This window comes from Stenella coeruleoalba, assembly GCF_951394435.1.
Source record: "Stenella coeruleoalba genome assembly, contig: scaffold_237, whole genome shotgun sequence".
NCBI classification, from domain to species: domain Eukaryota; kingdom Metazoa; phylum Chordata; class Mammalia; order Artiodactyla; family Delphinidae; genus Stenella; species Stenella coeruleoalba.
The window spans coordinates 98833-120590 of record NW_027646084.1 but is presented as its reverse complement, the minus strand read 5'-3'; the positions used below and the strand labels follow the sequence as shown (position 1 = coordinate 120590).

Genomic DNA, 21758 nt, shown 5'->3' with positions numbered 1-21758 from the left:
TTTGAACACGTCTCCCGATCACATGGTTTATCATACTCTAGGTTCCACATGCATGTTTTAGCTGAAGGAAGAATACCTTAAACCTGGGTAGTTGAAACCCCTGGAATGGGTATCATGCAATATGACTTCAAAGGGTATTCATTTGCTCACCGAACCTCTCCAATCCTATCACTGCTGCGTTTATGCCCCTGTACACATGCTTGGTTCTCTTTCGGAGACATAGCAATCCATAGGTTTTAAGATACTTACTAGTCAGGTACATTCTTAGGCGTTTAATATGGGGTGTTGAGTCCATTTCGTTGAGCAAGGAGTAGCTCTTGTCTATTCCATATTTGGCTTAAGGAACTTTATCTGTGCTCATTTCAATCTCTGGTTTTATGCAGCACCCCAACTCACCTTTACCCTTAAGCAAGCATAAGTTGGTTTTCTAAATTTGAGACCCTGTTCTGTTCTGTAATTCATTTCCTGTGTAGCCAAGTTTCCATTCCGTGTATTAGTGATATCTTATGATATTTCTTTTTCTGTGTGACTTATTTCAGTTAGAATCATCGTACCTGAATCCACTCATTATGCTGCTACGGGCCTGATGACATAGATTTCATTGCTGAGTGATACTGCATTGTACGTAAGTACCACAAGCTCTTTATCCATTTTTCACTTTCTGTGATATTGAACTTGTACGGTAAACGAGGTTCTTGTAAACGGAGGCGTCCCAAACTTTGGGGTGGCTGTGTCTTTTTGATTTTAATTTCCCTAAGCTATAGGACCATAAGTGGCAGTGCCCTAGGCTCTGTTGCTTTGTTTTTTAGATGTTTCAGGAAACACCATACACTTCTCCGAGTGGTTGTTGGCAATTTACATCCCGCCCATCAGCATAACAAGGCTCCCAGTTCTCCATGGCCTGTCCTGCCTTTCTGGATTTTACACTTTTTTCAGATGGCCCTTTTGACCAGGGGGAAGTGAGACTTCATTGTAGTGCAGATTTCCTTTGCAAGCTTGCTTGGTTGGCCAAAAAGGGCGTATGCGTTTTTTCCTGAATATATTCAGGAAAAAACGCATACGCCCTTTTTGGCCAAGTGCATCATTGTGGACGTTCTGCCTCTTTTCCTATGCTTTCAATGCAATTCCAGTCTACCTCCTGAAATCGGTTTCCTGCAATTCTGCCCCGCTTTCAAGTCCTCTTGGCAGCCTCACTTCAGTCTATTTTTGGACGATAGCTGTCATTTATAACTCTGCAGGTTTGTGAATTACAGTGCCCCTGAGCTCCTTTCTTCAACTCGCTTTCTTGTGACCTGGCCGCAACACCGCAGGATGGCTTCAGGCCCTAATCTGGTTCTGGCACGGCACGCTGAGCCTTTGGTTATTTCCTCCTCCTGGTGGGAAATGAGAGTTAAATTTGCCCGTCCAGACACCTCCAGCTAGCCTCTCATTGGTTCTCGCTATTCCTGTTCATCTTCCGCAGAAACTGCAAACTGTGCCAAACAGGAGGTTAAAGGCGCTGACTCTCCAAGTGGGGAGAGTGTTAGTAAAGCGTCTGGAATGTTGCACCCGAGTACCAGGGTAGGCAAACTGAGACATATTTGAACACGTCTCGCGATCACATGGTTGATCATACTCTGGGTTCCACATGCATGTTTTAGCTGAAGGAAGAATACCTAAAACCTGGGTAGTTGAAACCCGTGGAATGGGTACCATGCAATATGACTTCAAAGGGTCTTCATTTGCTCACCGAACCTCTCCAATCCTATCACTGCTGCGTTTATGCCCCTGTACACATGCTTGATTCTCTTTCGGAGACATAGCAATCTATAGGTTTTAAGATACTTACTAGTCAGGTACATTCTTAGGCGTTCAATATGCGGTGTTGAGTCCATTTTGTTGAGCAAGGAGTAGCTCTTGTCTATTCCATATTTGGCTTAAGGAACTTTATCTGTGCTCATTTCAATCTCTGGTTTTATGCAGCACCCCAACTCACCTTTACCCTTAAGCAAGCATAAGTTGGTTTTCTAAATTTGAGACCGTGTTCTGTTCTGTAATTCAGTTCCTGTGTAGCCAAGTTTCCATTCCGTGTATTAGTGATATCTTATGATGTTTCTTTTTCTGTGTGACTTATTTCAGTTAGAATCATCATACCTGAATCCACTCATTGTGCTGCTAAGGGCCTGATGACACAGATTTCATTGCTGAGTGATATTGCTTTGTAAGTAAATACCACAACTTCTTTATCCATTTTTCACTTTCTGCGATGTTGAACTTGTACTGTAAACGAGGTTGTTGTCAACAGAGCCGTTCCAAACTTTGGGGTGGCTGTGTCTTTTTGATTTTAATTTCCCTAAGCTATAGGACCATAAGTGGAAGTGCCCTAGGTTCTGTTGCTTTGTTTTTTTAGATGTTTCAGGAAACACCATACACTTCTCCCGAGTGGTTGTTGGCAATTTACATCCCGCCCATCAGCATAACAAGGCTCCCAGTTCTCCATGGCCTGTCCTGCCTTTCTGGATTTTACACTTTTTTCAGATGGCCCTTTTGACCGGGGGGAAGTGAGACTTCATTGTAGTGCAGATTTCCTTTGCAAGCTTGCTTGGTTGGCCAAAAAGGGCGTATGCGTTTTTTCCTGAATATATTCAGGAAAAAACGCATACGCCCTTTTTGGCCAAGTGCATCATTGTGGACGTTCTGCCTCTTTTCCTATGCTTTCAATGCAATTCCAGTCTACCTCCTGAAATCGGTTTCCTGCAATTCTGCCCCGCTTTCAAGTCCTCTTGGAAGCCTTACTTCAGTCTATTTTTGGACGATGGCTGTCATTTATAACTCTGCAGGTTTGTGAATTACAGTGCCCCTGAGCTCCTTTCTTCAACTCGCTTTCCTGTGACCTGGCCGCAACACCGCAGGATGGCTTCAGGCCCTAATCTGGTTCTGGCACAACACACTGAGCCTTTGGTTATTTCCTCCTCCTGGTGGGAAATGAGAGTTAAATTTGCCCATCCAGACACCTCCAGCTAGTCTCTCATTGGTTCTCGCTATTCCTGTTCATCTTCCGCAGAAATTGCAAACTGGGCCAAACAGGAGGTTAAAGACGCTGACTCTCCAAGTCGGGAGAGTGTTAGTAAAGCGTCTGGAATGTTGCACCCGAGTACCAGGGGAGGAAAACTGAGACATATTTGAACACGTCTCCCGATCACATGGTTGATCATACTCTGGGTTCCACATGCATGTTTTAGCTGAAGGAAGAATACCTAAAACCTGGGTAGTTGAAACCCGTGGAATGGGTACCATGCAATATGACTTCAAAGGGTCTTCATTTGCTCACCGAACCTCTCCAATCCTATCACTGCTGCGTTTATGCCCCTGTACACATGCTTGATTCTCTTTCGGAGACATAGCAATCCATAGGTTTTAAGATACTTACAAGTCAGGTACATTCTTAGGCGTTTAATATGCGGTGTTGAGTCCATTTCGTTGAGCAAGGAGTAGCTCTTGTCTATTCCATATTTGGCTTAAGGAACTTTATCTGTGCTCATTTCAATCTCTGGTTTTATGCAGCACCCCAACTCACCTTTCCCCTTAAGCAAGCATAAGTTGGTTTTCTAAATTTGAGACCCTGTTCTGTTTTGGAATTCAGTTCCTGTGTAGACAAGTTTACATTCTGTGTATTAGTGATATCTTATGATGTTTCTTTTTCTGTGTGACTTATTTCAGTTAGAATCATCGTACCTGAATCCACTCATTATGCTGCTACGGGCCTGATGACATAGATTTCATTGCTGAGTGATACTGCATTGTACGTAAGTACCACAAGTTCTTTATCCATTTTTCACTTTCTGTGATATTGAACTTGTACGGTAAATGAGGTTCTTGTAAACAGAGGCGTCCCAAACTTTGGGTTGGCTGTGTCTTTTTGATTTTAATTTCCCTAAGCTATAGGACCATAAGTGGAAGTGCCCTAGGCTCTGTTGCTTTGTTTTTTAGATGTTTCAGGAAACACCATACACTTCTCCCAAGTGTCTGTTGGCAATTTACATCCCGCCCATCAGCATAACAAGGCTCCCAGTTCTCAATGGCCTGTTGCCTTTCTGGATTTTACACTTTTTTCAGATGGCCCTTTGACCAGGGGGAAGTGAGACTTCATTGTAGTGCAGATTTCCTTTGCAAGCTTGCTTGGTTGGCCAAAAAGGGCGTATGCGTTTTTTCCTGAATATATTCAGGAAAAAACGCATACGCCCTTTTTGGCCAAGTGCATCATTGTGGACGTTCTGCCTCTTTTCCTATGCTTTCAATGCAATTCCAGTCTACCTCCTGAAATCGGTTTCCTGCAATTCTGCCCCGCTTTCAAGTCCTCTTGGCAGCCTTACTTCAGTCTATTTTTGGACGATAGCTGTCATTTATAACTCTGCAGGTTTGTGAATTACAGTGCCCCTGAGCTCCTTTCTTCAACTCGCTTTCTTGTGACCTGGCCGCAACACCGCAGGATGGCTTCAGGCCCTAATATGGTTCCGGGCCGGCATGCTGAGCCTTTGGTTAATTCCTCTTCCTGGTGGGAAATGAGAGTTAAATTTGCCCGTCCAGACACCTCCAGCTAGCCTCTCATTGGTTCTCGCTATTCCTGTTCATCTTCCGCAGAAATTGCAAACTGGGCCAAACAGGAGGTTAAAGGGACTGACTCTCCAAGTGGGGAGAGTGTTAGTAAAGCGTCTGGAATGTTGCACCCGAGTACCAGGGGAGGAAAACTGAGACATATTTGAACACATCTCCCGTTCACATGGTTGATCATACTTGGGTTCCACATGCATGTTTTAGCTGAAGGAAGAATACCTTAAACCTGGGTAGTTTAAACCCGTGGAATGGGTACCATGCAATATGACTTCAAAGGGTCTTCATTTGCTCACCGAACCTCTCCAATCCTATCACTGCTGCGTTTATGCCCCTGTACACATGCTTGATTCTCTTTCAGAGACATAGCAATCCATAGGTTTTAAGATACTTACAAGTCAGGTACATTCTTAGGCGTTTAATATGCGGTGTTGAGTCCATTTCGTTGAGCAAGGAGTAGCTCTTGTCTATTCCATATTTGGCTTAAGGAACTTTATCTGTGCTCATTTCAATCTCTGGTTTTATGCAGCACCCCAACTCACCTTTACCCTTAAGCAAGCATAAGTTGGTTTTCTAAATGTGAGACCCTGTTCTGTTTTGTAATTCAGTTCCTGTGTAGCCAAGTTTCCATTCCGTGTATTACTGATATCTTATGATGTTTCTTTTTCTGTGTGACTTATTTCAGTTAGAATCATCATACCTGAATCCACTCATTGTGCTGCTAAGGGCCTGATGACATAGATTTCATTGCTGAGTGATATTGCTTTGTAAGTGAATACCACAACTTCTTTATCCATTTTTCACTTTCTGCAATGTTGAACTTGTACTGTAAACGAGGTTCTTGTAAACAGAGCCGTTCCAAACTTTGGGGTGGCTGTGTCTTTTTGATTTTAATTTCCCTAAGCTATAGGACCATAAGTGGAAGTGCCCTAGGCTCTGTTGCTTTGTTTTTTAGATGTTTCAGGAAACACCATACACTTCTCCCGAGTGTCTGTTGGCAATTTACATCCCGCCCATCAGCATAACAAGGCTCCCAGTTCTCAATGGCCTGTTGCATTTCTGGATTTTACACTTTTTTCAGATGGCCCTTTTGACCGGGGGGAAGTGAGACTTCATTGTAGTGCAGATTTCCTTTGCAAGCTTGCTTGGTTGGCCAAAAAGGGTGTATGCGTTTTTTCCTGAATATATTCAGGAAAAAACGCATACGCCCTTTTTGGCCAAGTGCATCATTGTGGACATTCTGCCTCTTTTCCTATGCTTTCAATGCAATTCCAGTCTACCTCCTGAAATCGGTTTCCTGCAATTGTGCCCCGCTTTCAAGTCCTCTTGGCAGCCTTACTTCAGTCTATTTTTGGACGATAGCTGTCATTTATAACTCTGCAGGTTTGTGAATTACAGTGCCCCTGAGCTCCTTTCTTCAACTCGCTTTCTTGTGACCTGGCCGCAACACCGCAGGATGGCTTCAGGCCCTAATCTGGTTCCGGCCCGGCACGCTGAGCCTTTGGTTATTTCCTCTTCCTGGTGGGAAATGAGAGTTAAATTTGCCCGTCCAGACACCTCCAGCTAGCCTCTCATTGGTTCTCGCTATTCCTGTTCATCTTCCGCAGAAATTGCAAACTGGGCCAAACAGGAGGTTAAAGGGACTGACTCTCCAAGTGGGGAGAGTGTTAGTAAAGCGTCTGGAATGTTGCACGTGAGTACCAGGGGAGGAAAACTGAGACATATTTGAACACGTCTCCCGATCACATGGTTGATCATACTCTAGGTTCCACATGCATGTTTTAGCTGAAGGAAGAATACCTTAAACCTGGGTAGTTGAAACCCGTGGAATGGGTACCATGCAATATGACTTCAAAGGGTCTTCATTTGCTCACCGAACCTCTCCAATCCTATCACTGCTGCGTTTATGCCCCTGTACACATGCTTGATTCTCTTTCGGAGACATAGCAATCCATAGGTTTTAAGATACTTACTAGTCAGGTACATTCTTAGGCGTTTAATATGGGGTGTTGAGTCCATTTCGTTGAGCAAGGAGTAGCTCTTGTCTATTCCATATTTGGCTTAAGGAACTTTATCTGTGCTCATTTCAATCTCTGGTTTTATGCAGCACCCCAACTCACCTTTACCCTTAAGCAAGAATAAGTTGGTTTTCTAAATTTGAGACCCTGTTCTGTTCTGTAATTCAGTTCCTGTGTAGCCAAGTTTACATTCCGTGTATTACTGATATCTTATGATGTTTCTTTTTCTGTGTGACTTATTTCAGTTAGAATCATCATACCTGAATCCACTCATTGTGCTGCTAAGGGCCTGATGACACAGATTTCATTGCTGTGTGATATTGCTTTGTAAGTAAATACCACAACTTCTTTATCCATTTTTCACTTTCTGCGATGTTGAACTTGTACTGTAAACGAGGTTCTTGTAAACAGAGCCGTTCCAAACTTTGGGGTGGCTGTGTCTTTTTGATTTTAATTTCCCTAAGCTATAGGACCATAAGTGGAAGTGCCATAGGTTCTGTTGCTTTGTTTTTTGATGTTTCAGGAAACACCATACACTTCTCCCGAGTGGTTGTTGGCAATTTACATCCCGCCCATCAGCATAACAAGGCTCCCAGTTCTCCATGGCCTGTCCTGCCTTTCTGGATTTTACACTTTTTTCAGATGGCCCTTTTGACCGGGGGGAAGTGAGACTTCATTGTAGTGCAGATTTCCTTTGCAAGCTTGCTTGGTTGGCCAAAAAGGGCGTATGCGTTTTTTCCTGAATATATTCAGGAAAAAACGCATACGCCCTTTTTGGCCAAGTGCATCATTGTGGACGTTCTGCCTCTTTTCCTATGCTTTCAATGCAACTCCAGTCTACCTCCTGAAATCGGTTTCCTGCAATTCTGCCCCGCTTTCAAGTCCTCTTGGCAGCCTTACTTCAGTCTATTTTTGGACGATAGCTGTCATTTATAACTCTGCAGGTTTGTGAATTACAGTGCCCCTGAGCTCCTTTCTTCAACTCGCTTTCTTGTGACCTGGCCGCAACACCGCAGGATGGCTTCAGGCCCTAATCTGGTTCCGGCCCGGCATGCTGAGCCTTTGGTTAATTCCTCTTCCTGGTGGGAAATGAGAGTTAAATTTGCCCGTCCAGACACCTCCAGCTAGCCTCTCATTGGTTCTCGCTATTCCTGTTCATCTTCCGCAGAAATTGCAAACTGGGCCAAACAGGAGGTTAAAGGGACTGACTCTCCAAGTCGGGAGAGTGTTAGTAAAGCATCTGGAATGTTGCACCCGAGTACCAGGGGAGGAAAACTGAGACATATTTGAACACGTCTCCCGTTCACATGGTTGATCATACTCTAGGTTCCACATGCATGTTTTAGCTGAAGGAAGAATACCTAAAACCTGGGTAGTTGAAACCCGTGGAATGGGTACCATGCAATATGACTTCAAAGGGTCTTCATTTGCTCACCAAACCTCTCCAATCCTATCACTGCTGCGTTTATGCCCCTGTACACATGCTTGATTCTCTTTCGGAGACATAGCAATCCATAGGTTTTAAGATACTTACTAGTCAGGTACATTCTTAGGCGTTTAATATGCGGTGTTGAGTCCATTTCGTTGAGCAAGGAGTAGCTCTTGTCTATTCCATATTTGGCTTAAGGAACTTTATCTGTGCTCATTTCGATCTCTGCTTATGCAGCACCCCAATTCACCTTTATCCTTAAGCAAGCATAAGTTGGTTTTCTAAATTTGAGACCCTGTTCTGTTCTGTAATTCAGTTCCTGTGTAGCCAAGTTTACATTCCGTGTATTACTGATATCTTATGATGTTTCTTTTTCTGTGTGACTTATTTCAGTTAGAATCATCATACCTGAATCCACTCATTGTGCTGCTAAGGGCCTGATGACACAGATTTCATTGCTGAGTGATATTGCTTTGTAAGTAAATACCACAACTTCTTTATCCATTTTTCACTTTCTGCGATGTTGAACTTGTACTGTAAACGAGGTTCTTGTAAACAGAGCCGTTCCAAACTTTGGGGTGGCTGTGTCTTTTTGATTTTAATTTCCCTAAGCTATAGGACCATAAGTGGAAGTGCCCTAGGTTCTGTTGCTTTGTTTTTTAGATGTTTCAGGAAACACCATACACTTCTCCCGAGTGGTTGTTGGCAATTTACATCCCGCCCATATGCATAACAAGGCTCCCAGTTCTCCATGGCCTGTCCTGCCTTTCTGGATTTTACACTTTTTTCAGATGGCCCTTTTGACCGGGGGTAGTGAGACTTCATTGTAGTGCAGATTTCCTTTGCAAGTTTGCTTGGTTGGCCAAAAAGGGCGTATGCGTTTTTTCCTGAATATATTCAGGAAAAAACGCATACGCCCTTTTTGGCCAAGTGCATCATTGTGGACGTTCTGCCTCTTTTCCTATGCTTTCAATGCAATTCCAGTCTACCTCCTGAAATCGGTTTCCTGCAATTCTGCCCCGCTTTCAAGTCCTCTTGGCAGCCTTACTTCAGTCTATTTTTGGACGATAGCTGTCATTTATAACTCTGCAGGTTTGTGAATTACAGTGCCCCTGAGCTCCTTTCTTCAACTCGCTTTCTTGTGACCTGGCCGCAACACCGCAGGATGGCTTCAGGCCCTAATCTGGTTCCAGCACGGCATGCTGAACCTTTGGTTAATTCCTCTTCCTGGTGGGAAATGAGAGTTAAATTTGCCCTTCCAGACACCTCCAGCTAGCCTCTCATTGGTTCTCGCTATTCCTGTTCATCTTCCGCAGAAATTGCAAACTAGGCCAAACAGGAGGTTAAAGGGACTGACTCTCCAAGTGGGGAGAGTGTTAGTAAAGCGTCTGGAATGTTGCACCCGAGTACCAGGGTACGAAAACTGAGACATATTTGAACACGTCTCCCGATCACATGGTTTATCATACTCTAGGTTCCACATGCATGTTTTAGCTGAAGGAAGAATACCTTAAACCTGGGTAGTTGAAACCCCTGGAATGGGTATCATGCAATATGACTTCAAAGGGTATTCATTTGCTCACCGAACCTCTCCAATCCTATCACTGCTGCGTTTATGCCCCTGTACACATGCTTGGTTCTCTTTCGGAGACATAGCAATCCATAGGTTTTAAGATACTTACTAGTCAGGTACATTCTTAGGCGTTTAATATGGGGTGTTGAGTCCATTTCGTTGAGCAAGGAGTAGCTCTTGTCTATTCCATATTTGGCTTAAGGAACTTTATCTGTGCTCATTTCAATCTCTGGTTTTATGCAGCACCCCAACTCACCTTTACCCTTAAGCAAGCATAAGTTGGTTTTCTAAATTTGAGACCCTGTTCTGTTCTGTAATTCATTTCCTGTGTAGCCAAGTTTCCATTCCGTGTATTAGTGATATCTTATGATATTTCTTTTTCTGTGTGACTTATTTCAGTTAGAATCATCGTACCTGAATCCACTCATTATGCTGCTACGGGCCTGATGACATAGATTTCATTGCTGAGTGATACTGCATTGTACGTATGTACCACAAGCTCTTTATCCATTTTTCACTTTCTGTGATATTGAACTTGTACGGTAAACGAGGTTCTTGTAAACGGAGGCGTCCCAAACTTTGGGGTGGCTGTGTCTTTTTGATTTTAATTTCCCTAAGCTATAGGACCATAAGTGGCAGTGCCCTAGGCTCTGTTGCTTTGTTTTTTAGATGTTTCAGGAAACACCATACACTTCTCCCGAGTGGTTGTTGGCAATTTACATCCCGCCCATCAGCATAACAAGGCTCCCAGTTCTCCATGGCCTGTCCTGCCTTTCTGGATTTTACACTTTTTTCAGATGGCCCTTTTGACCAGGGGGAAGTGAGACTTCATTGTAGTGCAGATTTCCTTTGCAAGCTTGCTTGGTTGGCCAAAAAGGGCGTATGCGTTTTTTCCTGAATATATTCAGGAAAAAACGCATACGCCCTTTTTGGCCAAGTGCATCATTGTGGACGTTCTGCCTCTTTTCCTATGCTTTCAATGCAATTCCAGTCTACCTCCTGAAATCGGTTTCCTGCAATTCTGCCCCGCTTTCAAGTCCTCTTGGCAGCCTCACTTCAGTCTATTTTTGGACGATAGCTGTCATTTATAACTCTGCAGGTTTGTGAATTACAGTGCCCCTGAGCTCCTTTCTTCAACTCGCTTTCTTGTGACCTGGCCGCAACACCGCAGGATGGCTTCAGGCCCTAATCTGGTTCTGGCACGGCACGCTGAGCCTTTGGTTATTTCCTCCTCCTGGTGGGAAATGAGAGTTAAATTTGCCCGTCCAGACACCTCCAGCTAGCCTCTCATTGGTTCTCGCTATTCCTGTTCATCTTCCGCAGAAACTGCAAACTGTGCCAAACAGGAGGTTAAAGGCGCTGACTCTCCAAGTGGGGAGAGTGTTAGTAAAGCGTCTGGAATGTTGCACCCGAGTACCAGGGGAGGAAAACTGAGACATATTTGAACACGTCTCCCGATCACATGGTTGATCATACTCTGGGTTCCACATGCATGTTTTAGCTGAAGGAAGAATACCTAAAACCTGGGTAGTTGAAACCCGTGGAATGGGTACCATGCAATATGACTTCAAAGGGTCTTCATTTGCTCACCGAACCTCTCCAATCCTATCACTGCTGCGTTTATGCCCCTGTACACATGCTTGATTCTCTTTCGGAGACATAGCAATCTATAGGTTTTAAGATACTTACTAGTCAGGTACATTCTTAGGCGTTTAATATGCGGTGTTGAGTCCATTTTGTTGAGCAAGGAGTAGCTCTTGTCTATTCCATATTTGGCTTAAGGAACTTTATCTGTGCTCATTTCAATCTCTGGTTTTATGCAGCACCCCAACTCACCTTTCCCCTTAAGCAGGCATAAGTTGGTTTTCTAAATTTGAGACCGTGTTCTGTTCTGTAATTCAGTTCCTGTGTAGCCAAGTTTCCATTCCGTGTATTAGTGATATCTTATGATGTTTCTTTTTCTGTGTGACTTATTTCAGTTAGAATCATCATACCTGAATCCACTCATTGTGCTGCTAAGGGCCTGATGACACAGATTTCATTGCTGAGTGATATTGCTTTGTAAGTAAATACCACAACTTCTTTATCCATTTTTCACTTTCTGCGATGTTGAACTTGTACTGTAAACGAGGTTCTTGTCAACAGAGCCGTTCCAAACTTTGGGGTGGCTGTGTCTTTTTGATTTTAATTTCCCTAAGCTATAGGACCATAAGTGGAAGTGCCCTAGGTTCTGTTGCTTTGTTTTTTAGATGTTTCAGGAAACACCATACACTTCTCCTGAGTGGTTGTTGGCAATTTACATCCCGCCCATCAGCATAACAAGGCTCCCAGTTCTCCATGGCCTGTCCTGCCTTTCTGGATTTTACACTTTATTCAGATGGCCCTTTTGACCGGGGGTAGTGAGACTTCATTGTAGTGCAGATTTCCTTTGCAAGTTTGCTTGGTTGGCCAAAAAGGGCGTATGCGTTTTTTCCTGAATATATTCAGGAAAAAACGCATACGCCCTTTTTGGCCAAGTGCATCATTGTGGACGTTCTGCCTCTTTTCCTATGCTTTCAATGCAATTCCAGTCTACCTCCTGAAATCGGTTTCCTGCAATTCTGCCCCGCTTTCAAGTCCTCTTGGCAGCCTTACTTCAGTCTATTTTTGGACGATAGCTGTCATTTATAACTCTGCAGGTTTGTGAATTACAGTGCCCCTGTGCTCCTTTCTTCAACTCGGTTTTTTTTGAGCTGGCCGCAACACCGCAGGATGGCTTCAGGCCCTAATCTGGTTCCGGTACGGCACGCTGAGCCTTTGGTTATTTCCTCTTCCTGTTGGGAAATGAGAGTTAAATTTGCCCGTCCAGACACCTCCAGCTAGCCTCTCATTGGTTCTCGCTATTCCTGTTCATCTTCCGCAGAAATTGCAAACTGTGCCAAACAGGAGGTTAAAGGCGCTGACTCTCCAAGTGGGGAGAGTGTTAGTAAAGCGTCTGGAATGTTGCACCCGAGTACCAGGGGAGGAAAACTGAGACATATTTGAACACGTCTCCCGTTCACATGGTTGATCATACTTGGGTTCCACATGCATGTTTTAGCTGAAGGAAGAATACCTTAAACCTGGAGAGTTGAGACCCGTGTAATGGGTACCATGCAATATGACTTCAAAGGGTCTTCATTTGCTCACCGAACCTCTCCAATCCTATCACTGCTGCATTTATGCCCCTGTACACATGCTTGATTCTCTTTTGGAGACATAGCAATCCATAGGTTTTACGATACTTACTAGTCAGGTACATTCTTAGGCGTTTAATATGCGGTGTTGAGTCCATTTCGTTGAGCAAGGAGTAGCTCTTGTCTATTCCATATTTGGCTTAAGGAACTTTATCTGTGCTCATTTCAATCTCTGGTTTTATGCAGCACCCCAACTCACCTTTACCCTTAAGCAAGCATAAGTTGGTTTTCTAAATTTGAGACCCTGTTCTGTTCTGTAATTCAGTTCCTGTGTAGCCAAGTTTACATTCCGTGTATTACTGATATCTTATGATGTTTCTTTTTCTGTGTGACTTATTTCAGTTAGAATCATCATACCTGAATCCACTCATTGTGCTGCTAAGGGCCTGATGACACAGATTTCATTGCTGAGTGATATTGCTTTGTAAGTAAATACCACAACTTCTTTATCCATTTTTCACTTTCTGCGATGTTGAACTTGTACTGTAAATGAGGTTCTTGTAAACAGAGCCGTTCCAAACTTTGGGGTGGCTGTGTCTTTTTGATTTTAATTTCCCTAAGCTATAGGACCATAAGTGGAAGTGCCCTGGGTTCTGTTGCTTTGTTTTTTAGATGTTTCAGGAAACACCATACACTTCTCCCGAGTGGTTGTTGGCAATTTACATCCCGCCCATCAGCATAACAAGGCTCCCAGTTCTCCATGGCCTGTCCTGCCTTTCTGGATTTTACCCTTTTTTCAGATGGCCCTTTTGACCGGGGGGAAGTGAGACTTCATTGTAGTGCAGATTTCCTTTGCAAGCTTGCTTGGTTGGCCAAAAAGGGCGTATGCGTTTTTTCCTGAATATATTCAGGAAAAAACGCATACGCCCTTTTTGGCCAAGTGCATCATTGTGGACGTTCTGCCTCTTTTCCTATGCTTTCAATGCAATTCCAGTCTACCTCCTGAAATCGGTTTCCTGCAATTCTGCCCCGCTTTCAAGTCCTCTTGGCAGCCTTACTTCAGTCTATTTTTGGACGATAGCTGTCATTTATAACTCTGCAGGTTTGTGAATTACAGTGCCCCTGAGCTCCTTTCTTCAACTCGCTTTCTTTTGAGCTGGCCGCAACACCGCAGGATGGCTTCAGGCCCTAATCTGGTTCCGGTACGGCACGCTGAGCCTTTGGTTATTTCCTCTTCCTGGTGGGAAATGAGAGTTAAATTTGCCCGTCCAGACACCTCCAGCTAGCCTCTCATTGGTTCTCGCTGTTCCTGTTCATCTTCCACAGAAATTGCAAACTGGGCCAAACAGGAGGTTAAAGGCGCTGACTCTCCAAGTGGGGAGACTGTTAGTAAAGCGTCTGGAATGTTGCACTCGAGTACCAGGGAAGGAAAACTGAGACATATTTGAACACGTCTCCCGTTCACATGGTTGATCATACTTGGGTTCCACATGCATGTTTTAGCTGAAGGAAGAATACCTTAAACCTGGAGAGTTGAGACCCGTGTAATGGGTACCAGGCAATATGACTTCAAAGGGTCTTCATTTGCTCACCGAACCTCTCCAATCCTATCACTGCTGCGTTTATGCCCCTGTACACATGCTTGATTCTCTTTTGGAGACATAGCAATCCATAGGTTTTACGATACTTACTAGTCAGGTACATTCTTAGGCGTTTAATATGGGGTGTTGAGTCCATTTCGTTGAGGAAGGAGTAGCTCTTGTCTATTCCATATTTGACTTAAGGAACTTTATCTGTGCTCATTTCAATCTCTGGTTTTATGCAGCACCCCACCTCGCCTTTACCCTTAAGCAAGCATAAGTTGGTTTTCTAAATTTGAGACCCTGTTCTGTTCTGTAATTCAGTTCCTGTGTAGCCAAGTTTACATTCCGTGTATTACTGATATCTTATGATGTTTCTTTTTCTGTGTGACTTATTTCAGTTAGAATCATCATACCTGAATCCACTCATTGTTCTGCTAAAGGCCTGATGACATAGATTTCATTGCTGAGTGATATTGCTTTGTAAGTAAATACCACAGCTTCTTTATCCATTTTTCACTTTCTGCGATGTTGAACTTGTTCTGTAAACGAGGTTCTTGTAAACAGAGGCGTCCCAAACTTTGGGGTGGCTGTGTCTTTTTGATTTTAATTTCCCTAAGCTATACGACCATAAGTGGCAGTGCCCTAGGCTCTGTTGCTTTGTGTTTTAGATGTTTCAGGAAACACCATACACTTCTCCGGAGTGTCTGTTGGCAATTTACATCCCGCCCATCAGCATAACAAGGCTCCCAGTTCTCCATGGCCTGTCCTGCCTTTCTGGATTTTACACTTTTTTCAGATGGCCCTTTTGACCGGGGGGAAGTGAGACTTCATTGTAGTGCAGATTTCCTTTGCAAGCTTGCTTGGTTGGCCTAAAAGGGCGTATGCGTTTTTTCCTGAATATATTCAGGAAAAATCGCATACGCCCTTTTTGGCCAAGTGCATCATTGTGGACGTTCTGCCTCTTTTCCTATGCTTTCAATGCAATTCCAGTCTACCTCCTGAAATCGGTTTCCTGCAATTCTGCCCCGCTTTCAAGTCCTCTTGGCAGCCTTACTTCAGTCTATTTTTGGCCGATAGCTGTCATTTATAACTCTGCAGGTTTGTGAATTACAGTGCCCCTGAGCTCCTTTCTTCAACTCGCTTTCTTGTGACCTGGCCACAACACCGCAGGATGGCTTCAGGCCCTAATCTGGTTCTGGCACGGCACGCTGAGCCTTTGTTTATTTCCTCCTCCTGGTGGGAAATGAGAGTTAAATTTGCCCGTCCAGACACCTCCAGCTAGCCTCTCATTGGTTCTCGCTATTCCTGTTCATCTTCCACAGAAATTGCAAACTGGGCCAAACAGGAGGTTAAAGGCGCTGTCTCTCCAAGTGGGGAGAGTGTTAGTAAAGCGTCTGGAATGTTGCACCCAAGTACCAGGGGAGGAAAACTGAGACATATTTGAACACGTCTCCCGATCAAATGGTTGATCATACTCTGGGTTCCACATGCATGTTTTAGCTGAAGGAAGAATACCTAAAACCTGGGTAGTTGAAACCCGTGGAATGGGTACCATGCAATATGACTTCAAAGGGTCTTCATTTGCTCACCGAATCTCCAATCCTATCACTGCTGCGTTTATGCCCCTGTACACATGCTTGATTCTCTTTTGGAGACATAGCAATCTATAGGTTTTAAGATACTTACTAGTCAGGTACATTCTTAGGTGTTTAATATGCGGTGTTGAGTCCATTTCGTTGAGCAAGGAGTAGCTCTTGTCTATTCCATATTTGGCTTAAGGAACTTTATCTGTGCTCATTTCAATCTCTGGTTTTATGCAGCACCCCAACTCACCTTTACCCTTAAGCAAGCATAAGTTGGTTTTCTAAATTTGAGACCCTGTTCTGTTCTGTAATTCAGTTCCTGTGTAGCCAAGTTTACATTCCGTGTATTACTGATATCTTATGATGTTTCTTTTTCTGTGTGACTTATTTCAGTTAGAATCATCATACCTGAATCCACTCATTGTTCTGCTAAGGGCCTGATGACACAGATTTCATTGCTGAGTGATATTGCTTTGTAAGTAAATACCACAACTTCTTTATCCATTTTTCACTTTCTGCGATGTTGAACTTGTACTGTAAACGAGGTTCTTGTCAACAGAGCCATTCCAAACTTTGGGGTGGCTGTGTCTTTTTGATTTTAATTTCCCTAAGCTATAGGACCATAAGTGGAAGTGCCCTAGGTTCTGTTGCTTTGTTTTTTAGATGTTTCAGGAAACACCATACACTTCTCCCGAGTGGTTGTTGGCAATTTACATCCCGCCCATCAGCATAACAAGGCTCCCAGTTCTCCATGGCCTGTCCTGCCTTTCTGGATTTTACACTTTTTTCAGATGGCCCATTTGACCGGGGGGAAGTGAGACTTCATTGTAGTGCAGATTTCCTTTGCAAGCTTGCTTGGTTGGCCAAAAAGTGCGTATGCGTTTTTTCCTGAATATATTCAGGAAAAAACGCATACGCCCTTTTTGGCCAAGTACATCATTGTGGACTTTCTGCTTCTTTTCCTATGCTTTCAATGCAATTCCAGTCTACCTCCTGAAATCGGTTTCCTGCAATTCTGCCCCGCTTTCAAGTCCTCTTGGCAGCCTTACTTCAGTCTATTTTTGGACGATAGCTGTCATTTATAACTCTGCAGGTTTGTGAATTACAGTGCCCCTGAGCTCCTTTCTTCAACTCGTTTTCTTGTGAGCTGGCCGCAACACCGCAGGATGGCTTCAGGCCCTAATCTGGCTCTGGTACGGCACGCTGACCCTTTGGTTATTTCCTCTTCCTGGTGGGAAATGAGAGTTAAATTTGCCCGTCCAGACACCTCCAGCTAGTCTCTCATTGGTTCTCGCTATTCCTGTTCATCTTCCGCAGAAATTGCAAACTGGGCCAAACAGGAGGTTAAAGGCGCTGACTCTCCAAGTGGGGAGACTGTTAGTAAAGCGTCTGGAATGTTGCACCCGAGTACCAGGGGAGGAAAACTGAGACATATTTGAACACGTCTCCCATTCACATGGTTGATCATACTTGGGTTCCACATGCATGTTTTAGCTGAAGGAAGAATACCTTAAACCTGGAGAGTTGAGACCCGTGTAATGGGTACCATGTAATATGACTTCAAAGGGTCTTCATTTGCTCACCGAACCTCTCCAATCCTATCACTGCTGCGTTTATGCCCCTGTACACACGCTTGATTCTCTTTTGGAGACATAGCAATCCATAGGTTTTAAGATACTTACTAGTCAGGTACATTCTTAGGCGTTTAATATGGGGTGTTGAGTCCATTTCGTTGAGCAAGGAGTAGCTCTTGTCTATTCCATATTTGGCTTAAGGAACTTTATCTGTGCTCATTTCAATCTCTGGTTTTATGCAGCACCCCAACTCACCTTTCCCCTTAAGCAAGCATAAGTTGGTTTTCTAAATTTGAGACCCTGTTCTGTTTTGGAATGCAGTTCCTGTGTAGCCAAGTTTACATTCCGTGTACTAGTGATATCTCATGATGTTTCTTTTTCTGTGTGACTTATTTCAGTTAGAATCATCATACCTGAATCCACTCATTGTGCTGCTAAGGGCCTGATGACACAGATTTCATTGCTGAGTGATATTGCTTTGTAAGTAAATACCACAACTTCTTTATCCATTTTTCACTTTCTGCGATGTTGAACTTGTACTGTAAACGAGGTTCTTGTAAACAGAGCCGTTCCAAACTTTGGGGTGGCTGTGTCTTTTTCATTTTAATTTCCCTAAGCTATAGGACCATAAGTGGAAGTGCCCTAGGTTCTGTTGCTTTGTTTTTTAGTTGTTTCAGGAAACACCATACACTTCTCCCAAGTGGTTCTTGGCAATTTACATCCCGCCCATCAGCATAACAAGGCTCCCAGTTCTCCATGGCCTGTCCTGCCTTTCTGGATTTTACACTTTTTTCAGATGGCCCTTTTGACTGGGGGGAAGTGAGACTTCATTGTAGTGCAGATTTCCTTTGCAAGCTTGCTTGGTTGGCCAAAAAGGGCGTATGCGTTTTTTCCTGAATATATTCAGGAAAAAAGGCATACGCCCTTTTTGGCCAAGTGCATCATTGTGGACGTTCTGCCTCTTTTCCTATGCTTTCAATGCAATTCCAGTCTACCTCCTGAAATCGGTTTCCTGCAATTCTGCCCCGCTTTCAAGTCCTCTTGGCAGCCTTACTTCAGTCTATTTTTGGACGATAGCTGTCATTTATAACTCTGCAGGTTTGTGAATTACAGTGCCCCTGAGCTCCTTTCTTCAACTCGCTTTCTTGTGACCTGGCCGCAACACCGCAGGATGGCTTCAGGCCCTAATCTGGTTCCGGCCCGGCATGCTGAGCCTTTGGTTAATTCCTCTTCCTGGTCGGAAATGAGAGTTGAATTTGCCCGTCCAGACACCTCCAGCTAGCCTCTCATTGGTTCTCGCTATTCCTGTTCATCTTCCGCAGAAATTGCAAACTGGGCCAAACAGGAGGTTAAAGGGACTGACTCTCCAAGTCGGGAGAGTGTTAGTAAAGCGTCTGGAATGTTGCACCCGAGTACCAGGGGAGGAAAACTGAGACATATTTGAACACGTCTCCCGTTCACATGGTTGATCATACTCTGGGTTCCACATGCATGTTTTAGCTGAAGGAAGAATACCTTAAACCTGGAGAGTTGAGACCCGTGTAATGGGTACCATGCAATATGACTTCAAAGGGTCTTCATTTGCTCACCGAACCTCTCCAATCCTATCACTGCTGCGTTTATGCCCCTGTACACACGCTTGATTCTCTTTTGGAGACATAGCAATCCATAGGTTTTAAGATACTTACTAGTCAGGTACATTCTTAGGCGTTTAATATGGGGTTTTGAGTCCATTTCGTTGAGCAAGGAGTAGCTCTTGTCTATTCCATATTTGGCTTAAGGAACTTAATCTGTGCTCATTTCAATCTCTGGTTTTATGCAGCACCCCAACTCACCTTTCCCCTTAAGCAAGCATAAGTTGGTTTTCTAAATTTGAGACCCTGTTCTGTTTTGGAATGCAGTTCCTGTGTAGCCAAGTTTACATTCCGTGTATTAGTGATATCTTATGATGTTTCTTTTTCTGTGTGACTTATTTCAGTTAGAATCATCATACCTGAATCCACTCATTGTGCTGCTAAGGGCCTGATGACACAGATTTCATTGCTGAGTGATATTGCTTTGTAAGTAAATACCACAACTTCTTTATCCATTTTTCACTTTCTGCAATGTTGAACTTGTACTGTAAACGAGGTTCTTGTAAACAGAGCCGTTCCAAACTTTGGGGTGGCTGTGTCTTTTTCATTTTAATTTCCCTAAACTATAGGACCATAAGTGGAAATGCCCTAGGTTCTGTTGCTTTGTTTTTTAGTTGTTTCAGGAAACACCATACACTTCTCCCAAGTGGTTCTTGGCAATTTACATCCCGCCCATCAGCATAACAAGGCTCCCAGTTCTCCATGGCCTGTCCTGCATTTCTGGATTTTACACTTTTTTCAGATGGCCCTTTTGACCGGGGGGAAGTGAGACTTCATTGTAGTGCAGATTTCCTTTGCAAGCTTGCTTGGTTGGCCAAAAAGGGCGTATGCGTTTTTTCCTGAATATATTCAGGAAAAAACGCATACGCCCTTTTTGGCCAAGTGCATCATTGTGGACGTTCTGCCTCTTTTCCTATGCTTTCAATGCAATTCCAGTCTACCTCCTGAAATCGGTTTCCTGCAATTCTGCCCCGCTTTCAAGTCCTCTTGGCAGCCTTACTTCAGTCTATTTTTGGACGATAGCTGTCATTTATAACTCTGCAGGTTTGTGAATTACAGTGCCCCTGAGCTCCTTTCTTCAACTCGCTTTCTTGTGACCTGGCCGCAACACCGCAGGATGGCTTCAGGCCCTAATCTGGTTCCGGCCCGGCATGCTGAGCCTTTGGTTAATTCCTCTTCCTGGTGGGAAATGAGAGTTGAATTTGCCCGTCCAGACACCTCCAGCTAGCCTCTCATTGGTTCTCGCTATTCCTGTTCATCTTCCGCAGAAATTGCAAACTGGGCCAAACAGGAGGTTAAAGGGACTGACTCTCCAAGTGGGGAGAGTGTTAGTAAAGCGTCTGGAATGTTGCACCCGAGTACCAGGGGAGGAAAACTGAGACATATTTGAACACGTCTCCCGTTCACATGGTTGATCATACTCTGGGTTCCACATGCATGTTTTAGCTGAAGGAAGAATACCTTAAACCTGGAGAGTTGAGACCCGTGTAATGGGTACCATGCAATATGACTTCAAAGGGTCTTCATTTGCTCACCGAACCTCTCCAATCCTATCACTGCTGCGTTTATGCCCCTGTACACATGCTTGATTCTCTTTTGGAGACATAGCAATCCATAGGTTTTAAGATACTTACTAGTCAGGTACATTCTTAGGCGTTTAATATGGGGTTTTGAGTCCATTTCGTTGAGCAAGGAGTAGCTCTTGTCTATTCCATATTTGGCTTAAGGAACTTTATCTGTGCTCATTTCAATCTCTGGTTTTATGCAGCACCCCAACTCACCTTTTCCCTTAAGCAAGCATAAGTTGGTTTTCTAAATTTGAGACCCTGTTCTGTTTTGGAATGCAGTTCCTGTGTAGCCAAGTTTACATTCCGTGTATTAGTGATATCTTATGATGTTTCTTTTTCTGTGTGACTTATTTCAGTTAGAATCATCATACCTGAATCCACCAATTGTGCTGCTAAGGGCCTGATGACACAGATTTCATTGCTGAGTGATATTGCTTTGTAAGTAAATACCACAACTTCTTTATCCATTTTTCACTTTCTGTGATGTTGAACTTGTACTGTAAACGAGGTTCTTGTAAACAGAGCCGTTCCAAACTTTGGGGTGGCTGTGTCTTTTTCATTTTAATTTCCCTAAGCTATAGGACCATAAGTGGAAGTGCCCTAGGTTCTGTTGCTTTGTTTTTTAGTTGTTTCAGGAAACACCATACACTTCTCCCAAGTGGTTCTTGGCAATTTACATCCCGCCCATCAGCATAACAAGGCTCCCAGTTCTCCATGGCCTGTCCTGCCTTTCTGGATTTTACACTTTTTTCAGATGGCCCTTTTGACCGGGGGGAAGTGAGACTTTATTGTAGTGCAGATTTCCTTTGCAAGCTTGCTTGGTTGGCCAAAAAGTGCGTATGCGTTTTTTCCTGAATATATTCAGGAAAAAACGCATACGCCCTTTTTGGCCAAGTGCATCATTGTGGACGTTCTGCCTCTTTTCCTATGCTTTCAATGCAATTCCAGTCTACCTCCTGAAATCGGTTTCCTGCAATTCTGCCCCGCTTTCAAGTCCTCTTGGCAGCCTTACTTCAGTCTATTTTTGGACGATAGCTGTCATTTATAACTC

General features: G+C 43.8%; 1 long non-coding RNA gene across 1 annotated transcript in view; it reads left to right on the top strand.

The window, feature by feature from the left end:
• LOC307181351 overlaps window positions 1–21112 on the top strand; it is a 339010-nt gene extending 317898 nt beyond the window's left edge. The window contains exon 4 of the long non-coding RNA XR_013826474.1: window positions 21064–21112. This is a non-coding gene — a long non-coding RNA (uncharacterized lncRNA). The remainder of the gene's footprint in view (window positions 1–21063) is intronic.
• Window positions 21113–21758: the final 646 nt, after the last annotated feature.